The sequence below is a fragment of the Aythya marila genome, assembly GCF_965140915.1.
Source record: "Aythya marila genome assembly, chromosome: 1".
Lineage (NCBI taxonomy): Eukaryota > Metazoa > Chordata > Aves > Anseriformes > Anatidae > Aythya > Aythya marila.
The window spans coordinates 50104943-50115619 of record NC_139042.1 but is presented as its reverse complement, the minus strand read 5'-3'; positions in this window follow the sequence as shown (position 1 = coordinate 50115619).

The window sequence follows — 10677 nt, the reverse complement described above, 5'->3', positions numbered from 1 at the left end:
TTTGCTCTTGAATAGAAAAAAATATTGATTTTTTCTGTGTATTACTTGGAGTAATTCAAAGTTGTTATACTCCTAAGGTCTAGGAATAATATCCTTGTTAATATTCAATATCTTTGCATTGTTCTAGAATTTGAAGAAAAGAAGTAAAAATTTAAAATAATAATAATAATAATAATAAAGAAAGAACCTAGACATCATTCTCCTAAAAGAAATTTAAGACCGCTTCATGCTTTTGGTTTGAGGTTAAAGCTTCATGAGGTTAAAGCTTCATTAAGAAAATACTTTTGTTTGCAGAATGAAGCCAATGAGCACAATCTATTCTGCTTAATAAGACTTCATACACTGAACTGATGTAGTGTTTTTTTGTTTGTTTGTTTGTTTGTTTGCTTTTTAAAAAAAGGAGAATTTAAAAAAAAAAAAAAAAAAAAAAAAGAAAGAAAGGGAACTCTTGCATTAAGGTTAGACTATTTCCACATAGAATAGTGGAATCTGGGCAGTTCATACTGATCAGAACAAACAACTTGAAATTAATATAAACATGAAATTAGCTTTTCACTTACAGTGAAATAATATATCAAATGATATTTTTCAATCAGGAAAATGCTTACAGCTTATTGCACCTATATCTTTGGAATATAGTAAGAATTCTCTCACCGCTTTTGCTTCAGACCAGTGTGATTTGTATCTATACATTGCCTACAGTAAAACTACTTTGAACACTCTGGGAAATCCTGACTCGACATAGATATGGTACTTTTCTCTTTGTAATGATTTAATTGCAAAGGACCTGTGAGTAAGAATGTTTTAGGACACAGGCAAAAAGCACACATCTAAGAGAGAAGGTTATCTTTGTTGTTACACTTTTAGAACCACTATTCAAAACAATAGAGTACTCATGTTTGTGAAATACAGCAGGGCTGACTAACACAGTGAGAAAGATCATCAAGAACATATGATGTTCATGTCAATTAACAAAAGTATCACAGATAAGAGGATTTTTTTCTTTTTATCAATTAGGTATTAGACTGAATAAATAATAGTAATTTTATAAAGGAAATAAAACAGTACCTGAAAAGCGAAACCTTTCCAATTTAGTGTTAATCAAAAGGTTAGAGGGATGATGTAATTATAAATAATTTGCAATATATATACATTTCTTTTTATAAATGTGAAGCTTCATAATATCAAAAACATCACATCAAGAATTAATAACCAGTGAAGACTTAATGGTCTATTGATGCCAGATATTATGTGGAGAAGTGATTTTCAGTATAAAAGTAAATATTATTTCTATTACACTTTTTAATAATGATTTGCAAATCTGTAAAAATCTGAAAATATCAGATTTTTCCAAGTGCCCTGAACTTTTCCTGTTAATTGGGTTAATTTTCCATCGTAGCCTGCTGTATGAATGTAGAAGGTACACACAGAAATCTGTGTCATTTTGCATATGCAACTTCTATTTCTTGATGTAAATTTTTATATTTGCATGTTTGCATAATGTGTATATGCAAATTTTTCCACATAGATTGTATGATTAAAAATATGAAAATAAAGTTTTCAACACATTTTTTTCCAGATTATTATTATCCATATATCTAATATATTTTACTTCTGCCTACTTCAGACTTCAGGCTGAATTTGTTTCCGCCAATGATTCTATCTATCTATCTATCTATCTATACTACATATATACTGTATATATAGTATATATATATACACGCTATATATATACTATATATATTATATAATATAGTATGTTATATATAGTATAATATAGTGTATATATATATTATATATATAGTGTATATATATGCTTTATATTATATATATAGTATATATACTATTTATATACTATATATATACTATATATATAGTATCATATAGTGTGTATATATATATATAGAAGCAATAGGAAAAAAGTGCAATACTGACAGAGAACAAAGCTATTGAAACAGTTATCTACAGCATTCTTCTGGCGAATAGCAACAAAATCTTCATTTAAGAACTGTCAGGATAATGCTTTGCTGGAGGTCATTATGTTATGTCTTTAAATGCAGATAATCACAAAATTATTTTGACATTCAGTACCACCATATTTAAATTTATAAATAACATTTAATTTTAAATAGCATTTAAATGAGAAAAATAGTGCTCTTCAAAGACAGTTGTGACCTAGAATAATGAAAAGCTTGAAACACCTCAACATCCATTTTCCAGTGTGGCCTGAGCTGTGTACCTTAAAATTTGGGATAGAAATAGTATTTGAACTATTTAAATACAACTAGGAATATTTGTATACCCTCTACATGAGGACTAGATTAATGCAGATACTGTTTTGTAAAGAATTTTCAGAAATTAAAACAAAATTATGTTTAAGAAGAGGCTCTGGTGTAAAAATATTGGCAAGTACTTCAACACTGTAAATCCATGAGATAATATTATTGATGATGGCCTTATTAATATCTGGATGTTAGTGGTTTGTTTGGTTGGTTAGTTTGTTATTGTTGGTTTATTTGTTATTATTATTATTTTGTCATTGTGCTATATGTAGCTGTATGACAAATAACCTTTCAAAATTTGAACTCCATTATGCTATGTTGAACCATGCTGTATGCTAAATAAGTGAACATAATCCAAATTAGATTTGCTGGATCCAGAATATAAATATAATTTAAAGGTATTCCTTGTTCTGAAATGCTTCACCTCAAGAAGCACTGTAGAATAGCTATAAAACAAAACAACAGGAACAAAAACTGTGCATCCTTTCACTTAGTCTGATCTAAATTGGGAGTAACTTGCAGAAAAAAAATGTCCATGGACTTCATTAGTATAAGTCAAGGTGAGAATCACACATATAGTTTCACATAAGTAAAACAATCTTTCTAAAACCAACAGTTATGTGTAAATAAGGATTAACATTTCGTGTAATAACAATAGTCATTGTTATTACTACCTCATTTTCCTCTTTCTCTTTGTCATCCCATTTCCTACTTCATCCTTGAAAAGCAGAGGTCACTATGTCTAAACTTAATGACCAGATAATTTACAACTACACTAAGTTGCAGATAGCTTTCATGTCACTTCCATAAACATAGGCATACAAATATGCATAGGCATCTCCCTCCAAAGAACATCAATTTTCAGCCGTTTCAGTATGTTTTCAGCTTGCCTAGTTGTCATTTGTCTTTAGTCCTGCCCACAGTGTTTTTTAAGCATGATGGTTATTTGGTTTTCTTATGCCCAGTACCAGATAGTCTTTACCTGAAGAGCGAAAGAGAGGGCAATGAAAGGCAGAACCCTCATGAAGTGGTGCATGCCACTATGAAAGCTGCCTGACACAGCAGGGAACTGTGAGAGGGGAAAGGACAGAACTTTGAGAGGGGAAAGGACAGAACAGGTAGCAGAGGGGAGAAGATAGAATGAAATGCCATCTTGGGATTCTAAAACCTTGAAATAAAAGAACATCCTGCTGCTGGCTTTAATAGTCCATAACAACAGCCGTCTTCCCCTTGTGAATGTTTTCTACCATGTAGCATTCCTTCATATGACATTCTTCAGTTCCATCTACCTCTCATATTGCTACATGCCTCACTGCACCACAGGAGGCACTACATTGCAAAAATCTCTTCTGTTTTGAAGTGCCTAAGCACCACAGGGATAAATGTTCTCTGTCAGAATGAAGAGTCTTTATTATATAATCCAGCTCCCTTTTTTTTTTTTTTTTCTTTTTCCTAGATATATACTAGTTACAGTGAAAGTTCTCTGACACCACTTAGTAAAATAATGTAACACATTTCAGTGAAAATGTCAAACACATTATGGTGGCACTTTGCTGCATAATTTAGAACCAATGTGCTTTAAAATATGTGGTACTTTTAAATACATATGTAAGCATAAAGAGATATCATGTACACCTATGATGTATAAATCTGAATGGAAATATACATAGCGATATGTATTTATAGTTATAAAGTTACATATATATTATGTGATATTTTTAACATTCAATAATGTAAATATAATTATTTTCAATGTAAAGTCAGACTTTGGATTATTCTCTTAAGAATCTTGCTGTATTTTTGAGGTATTAATATTACTTGATAATTGCTTTCTTTACTGTTCAGTGGAGGATAATGTTTTTCATTACTACAGAAAATTGTCAGACAAAAATACATGAACCCAAAAGATGAGGTTGAAAGAGTGAATACTCAGTAGATTTTTTATTGTTTTTCCCCTACTAATCAAACAATAAAAAATTGAAGATTCAGTCCTGGAAATGGCTAGACATCTTTACTCTCATATGTAGTTTTAGGTGATAATATTTACATACTGAAAGTAAAGTTATTCATATAATTCAGAGCATGCAAGATTAATACAGGAATATATAAACTATTAAAAGTGTTTTTGTTTTGGCTTTTGGGGTTTGCTTATTTATTTTTTTATTTATTTTTTGCTATAGACCTGTGTTTTAAATATATATTCTGCTTAACAATACCAAAGTTAAAACCAGTATGTGAAATTGCTTGACCTTGTGTTTATTGAGTATGGCTTTTTAGACGTATTAAAATGAAGTCTAAAAGAATAATTTAGTTATTAATTATTTTGAAACCTACAAAAGAAGTAGGAGGAGAAGAAGAAAAACAAGAAGAACAACAAGAACAAGAAGAACAAGAACAAGAAAAAGGAGAAAAGGAGAGAAAATGAGAAAAAAAAAAAAAAAGAGAAAGCAGAAAAAAAAAAAGAAAGAAAAAAAGAGAAAAGAGAAAGAGAAAAAAAATAACAAAAAAAAAAAAGAAAAAGGAAAAGGAGAAGGAAAAGGAAAAGGAAAATAGAAAAATGCAAAAAATGAAAAAAAGGAAAAGGAAAAGGAAAAGGAAAAGGAAAAGGAAAAGGAAAAGGAAAAGGAAAAGGAAAAGGAAAAGGAAAAGGAAAAGGAAAAGGAAAGAAGTGTTAATTTACCCTTATTTTTTATCATAGAATAATAGAATCATAAAATGGCTTGGGTTAGAAGGGATCTTAAAGATCATGTAATTCCAGTGCCCCTGCCATGGGGCATGTCACTCACTAGACAAGGTTGCCCAGGGACCCATTCAACAGTTATGGATGGGGTATCCATAACGTACAGATATGCCAATAAAAACATGTTTATTGGAAATGACTGTGAATAAGATAGTATTGTAGTACCCAGTCAAGTCTTACAAAATATTTATTAGTGAAGAAATACAATACAAAAGATTTTAAGGGTTGGATCCCACAATGCTTTGCTGAGCAAGATGGAAATTACCAAAGAATGCAAAAATTGACCAGAGCTAATTTATTTCTAATACAAATAGATATATGATCTTAGTATTGCATTAGTCATTTAGACCTGGATCATCAAAGGCATAAGACTTTGTCCCTTAAATATTTTTGAGTGATTGCCATTTAGCCCTTATTTATTACATCATTCTGTATGAATTAAATAATTTTAAATTTAAAAATGAGATTGAAATCTTCTTCACTAAACACTCCTTTGAGTGTTTTGCCTGATTAAGGATTGCAAAATCAAGTCTTTTGCAGGGAAGATCTAATAGGAAACATACTAAGTGACCATGAGATCAAACAGTAATCCTATCCTAAGGATAAAATCTAATCCTATTTTTGACTGAAGTGCTAAATTCCTTCTGGCCTAAGACATCAGCACATGGATAGTTACTTCTTTCTATCTTTCATTTTGTATGTGAAACAATTCAGTATCAAATTTAGTAAGTCTCTCATTAAACTGTAACCTATAAAATGTGTTTATGACATAGTAATGACATAGACTTGACTGAAAGTATTAAGAATTCAATACTTTCATTGAAAACAAAAATAATCATCTGTTAACTTCAATGACTATTTTCTATATCTGTCTGCAGCTTTCTGGAACAGTAATGTCAAATTATTTTTACTTAAATTCTTACTGGAGAAAATGAGTTTTCTAGATAGATTTAGAGGTAAGAAAAAATGGCATTTGTTCATTCCATATAGATTTATTAATTTTTATATTTCTAGGTTCTTATTGTTATAAAAGGTTGTAAAGTATTATATTTTTAGTAGATGAAGACATTTAGATCTACAAATGAATTAAGAACGCCTTTCTCAAACATATTCAAAATTGCTTGAAAGCAACATCTGTACAATAGTTGTAAACAAACAAAAACAAAAACAAAACAAACAACAACAACAACAACAAAAACTTCTATGAATATCCCATCTTCCAATTCTGATATGGCCAAGGGAATTAAATTAGCCTGTCCAGCTACAGAACGAGAAAAAAAAAAAAATCTTTAAAAATTGGGGTTCTCTCTGTCTGTCTGTCTGTCTCTCTCTTTAATAAGGTAAATATAATATTTTGTTGAACCATAAAGAGCATTTTCATCTTGAATATGTCAAAAATGCAAAGCTGCATCTTCTGTGATTTTGCCAGAAGATTTAAAAAATATTTACCCCAAAGACTAGAAGGAAAGTGTTGAACTTTCTAAGTACCCCTGTTATCTATAACTTCTTTTTCAATATACTGCATTTATGAACCATTTGATTCAAAGACTTCAGCTGACAGATATTCTACTAGATAAGTTGTTCTATACCTTAGTTACTGTCAGAGCTGCTTATTTTTCAGTCCTGTCTGATAGTATCTAATTAGAGTCAAACAAAATAGTCCAACAACTAAGGAATATTTTATACTTTGAAAGTTCTCCTCTTTCATTTGATAAATTTTAATAATTTTAAGACCATTAAAATTTTTAATTGATCATTCAGTAATATTTATAAAAATAGTTAGGTGAAAAATAATTCAAGCATTTTTACAGTATTACTAATTTCTGAATTAGATCACCTCTATTTTCACTACTGTATGTAATTTAATGTTTGTTTGTTTGTTTTGTAGTTACATGAAAGGCCTAGTTTTAAAAATAAAAGTATCAGAATACATGACGTAAAACTCGCTTCCAACTGTCTGGAATAACAGGTACCAAAAAAAAAAATAATAAAAAAATCTAATCCTGTCCTCAAACTACTGCAGCAATTAGCTTAATATGCAAAATGAAAAAGTATGGAAATATATGTCAATATTGTCTGTAATTCAACTCAGGCAGCAATCACAAAACAATCAGAAAAATATTACAATATATATACACGATTTTCTGCATTTCCATGTTATACTTTTTCTGAAATTATTTTATTCTATTGCACAAAAAATTCAAATCTGACCCCTGAAGTAGGTGTATGTAACACATGAACAATTAAAGTGGCATCAGTGCATCAGTCATTATAACTAAGGAAATTAATGTTCATCTATGAGAAAAAAAAGAAAATACAAAAAATATGTGTTTGGATGAAGTCTCAGACAGAGATGTTAAGCAAATTTGGAATATTAACTTTAATATTTGGACAATGTACTCCTTTAATATTATATTTCCTTTCATAAAAATGTCTGTCTGCATATGACAATATTCACTTTCTGTCTTAAACCACTTGGGAATATTGCTTTGTGAGTTGAACACTTATACATTTCAGTGGTAGGAGAAGTGATATTTGAATGCAGTTCTTATTGGCTTAAGTGCCCAGAGATGTTCACGTTGGCAACGTTCCCACTGACTTCAGTCAGGGCAAGAACGGGCTCCAGTTTTGCAAGGCACTTTAAGATCCTTTTGGGAAAAAAAAAAAGGTGTTAGAGGAATGCAAGCCATAATTATCAATTAGTTTTAAACAAAGCACTCTCACAAATATCTCCCATATTCACAGAACATCATATGTTAATTTCAAGTTTCAGTTTGCTGTAGCAATTTTAATGCTGCTGAGTAATTATTTGTCCAGGCACTAAGGCATTTCATGACACCATATTTTCCAGATTTGACATGCAGAATTTTGATTCCCGTGTAAACAAAAATAAACCAGCTGATCAAAAAGATTCTTTTAGTTATATAAATTTAATCAAAATATCTGCCTCTGTTCTGACTTTTTTTTTCCTGCTATGTCTTTTATATGAAAAAATCTTATAGCAAGGGTTAAAAGGCTGTTTATATGTTTAAAAGAAAAAAATATATACGTTAAAAATGTAAGATTTTGTAATATTCTGAATATTCAATACTAGTTATATTTTTACTTTTGCATGTATGTATTTGGACAATGAAAAAATAAAGGTATCCTTTCTACTCCTAGTAGCAACAATCCTTGCTTTCAGACTCTTTGCCCTGCAAATAAATACTTTCTTCTCAGTGTTAAGAAATAGTTTCGACAACATTTATCTTTTAGATATTTAAAATTAGATAAACATAAATTGACATATTCCCAAAATGTGAATTCATTAAAAAGGGCTCATATTCATGACTGAGGAAATTCAACTAGCAGAAAAGTGCAAAGATATTAGGCCTCTATTTAAAAATAAATATGATCTGATTTTGCAAAGTTCAACAACAATAATGACAATTCTTGTTGAAACCTTTGGTTGATGGCTATTAAAAGTCATTCAAAACCTGTTTTTCTGTTTGAATAAAAAATTCTAATTTTTTAGATGACAGGCCTAAATGAAGAAATTCAAAACATAACTACCTATAATTTATGCATGACTTTAGAATTTGGATTTCTGAATAAATAAAAATCTTTGTTAATCCTTCCAGTACCTTTCTGCTTAGACTTAAGAATTATTATAAATAACCTTCTCAAGCCAGTAACATTAAATTAAAAATAAATCAAAACAAATCATAACCCTTTCAGAAACCTAACTTGCATTAGGTTTCAAGCACTCATGCCTTACTGAGCACATAAAAATACTGTAATGTTGTCTAATACATAAACCTAATCACATATTTTCTACACAAGTATAAACAAGTTCTGCTAAGATTTTTGCTTCATCTTCAGAGGAAGTAAAGACTTTGGTTACAATTATCATTATCCTAATATGTTAAGAAGCAGTTAATTCTCAGTCAAGCAAGCCAGAACTCAGACTAATGATTGACTTGCCTGTATGTGTCAGACATATATTTGCATGCCTTTTCTGAAACATGAAAGTATGTTATACATAAATCTCAACTAAATCTGATAAAACTGCTCATGTTAATCACATTATTTACATATGGGAAGTAGTCAGAAAACAAAATTTATGTTTGATTTTTTTTCCTCATTACCATGTTACATGATTATTTTGGGTGTGAAGTAATATTAATATTTAATGATTAAATGATCAAATGTGAAGCCTTACATCAACACACAGAGCAGGAAGTAAGGGTAACTAAGTATAAGGCAAATGTAAAAGAAAAATAAGTTCACTCAGTAAGTAATTTGAACTGATGTAGTATTGATCAGGCCAAATCAGGGAATTCTTATTTCACTATGAATGGTTAGTTAGAGTAGTAACTAATTCTCAAACATTTAAAGAGTAAATGAGGTGAAATTAGCATCTTAACATTTTAAAAATCTAATTAATTGGTGAGAGATCTAGAGATAAATATTATGAAAACACAATGATGAGAAGATGCTTCTTTTTTCTTGTTCCATAATTAAACCTCTGATCCTAACCAAATCTAACAAAACTTATTTGTAATCAGATAATTCTTAAGAAATATTCAGTTACAGAACTCATTCAGTATCTAAAGTATACTGAAGATTATGGAACACATTCAGTATCAAAACTCACATATGGATGAAAAAATATTGACCAATATAAATACAGTCTATGCTATTTCTAAAAACTGCTGGATTTACAATTATTATCTTAACTACTTTTCATATTACAGAAACAACTTTTCTCAAAAGAATAGCAACTTATTCTTTAGGGAAAATGCTAAGGAAAAGTTGATGTACAAAAGGCATTAGTAGAATTTTTAATTAATATATCACACAATAAACCTAATAGATTTTATTATTCAATACGATATTATGGTACCTTGTTACTTTTTTTTTTTTTTTTTTTTTATGGTAGCTATTACCTGTTATGCCAAAAAGGTAAAAATAAACATTTCAGACCTCATTAAAAATTATTGATGTGATCTACATCTCTATATCTCTAGATATTAATCAATACATATTGATTTACCACTTAAAGTATTGTGCTGAAAAAAAAAAAAATATAAGCATTGCCTATTTATAAAACTTTTTTTTTTCTTGAGACAAGGTGCATTTAAAAAGGAAAAAGGAAAAAGGAAAAAATGAAAAGGAAAAAAGAAAAAGGAAAAAGGAAAAAGGAAAAAGGAAAAAGGAAAAAGGAAAAAGGAAAAAAGAAAAAAGAAAAAGAAAAGGTTCATTCTTCATTGGTGCCCAAACGTAAATACATATAACTATATTTATATATGCATGTGCATATATTACAGGTCTACAGCAATGATGCTACAAGTAGAATTAAAAAATATATATAATAATAATAAACCACAACAACAACAACAATTCTACCTAAATTCTACCTAAAAAATTCTAGTCACACTGATGAGGATTTTGCTTATGGTATTACTCCAGCTATCAGAGCTACATGGGGAAACACTCATGCCTCTTCACTGCCTCCCAGTGTAAAAATTGGGAGGGAGGGAGGGGAAGCCATTTTCTGCTTAGAAAATCAATATTTGTACAAAGAGTCTAATATTTTTTCTTTAAAAGAACGTATACATACTTGAGAACAATAGCTTAGGTCCTTTTGCAGACTATTGTGGTCCATGCACAATA